A 498-nucleotide genomic window follows, 5' to 3' on the forward strand; every position below is an offset into this window, starting at 1 on the left:
TGAGAGAGAGCGACCGAAACAGAGACATGGCGAGAGAGCGATAAAAAGTACTCACGAAGCGGCGCTAAAGGCGTCAAAGAGAGAGAGTTGATGGTACGGTAGCGTGAGCAAGCGAGCGAACGAGAACTGGAGAGAAAAAGGAATAAGGAAGGACGTGAAAAGGAAAACGGGGAGAGAGAAAATGGTGAGATGAAAGCGGAAGAAAATGCTAACGAATGAGAACCAGATATAGAAGAAAAAGATACATATCAGTTTCTGGTAAAATAGCGAGAGATAACTACTTTTTCCCTATTGAAATCTCCGTCTCTCTCCCTCATTCTTATTAAGTAAATTCGAAATCGAAGTAAAACCACCAATTTTCAAAACATTAACGTGACTAAACAAAAATCGCCGATCATAATCAAAAGCGAAAAAGAAAACGAAACGATAAAACGAAAACAAGAGTGTACGCGAAATCGAAAGCGTTATCTCATTACACCATTCATGTAATTCTACCGA

The 498-nt window shown here is 40.0% G+C and overlaps 1 protein-coding gene across 1 annotated transcript in view; it reads right to left on the reverse strand.

Moving 5' to 3' along the window:
* Positions 1-498, reverse strand: part of LOC119587580 (putative uncharacterized protein DDB_G0290521) — a gene marked incomplete in the record, with an annotated part of 9,693 nt that overhangs the window by 8,404 nt on the left and 791 nt on the right.

The sequence above is a fragment of the Penaeus monodon genome, chromosome 22, assembly GCF_015228065.2.
Source record: "Penaeus monodon isolate SGIC_2016 chromosome 22, NSTDA_Pmon_1, whole genome shotgun sequence".
In the NCBI taxonomy this organism is placed as follows: Eukaryota; Metazoa; Arthropoda; class Malacostraca; order Decapoda; family Penaeidae; genus Penaeus; species Penaeus monodon.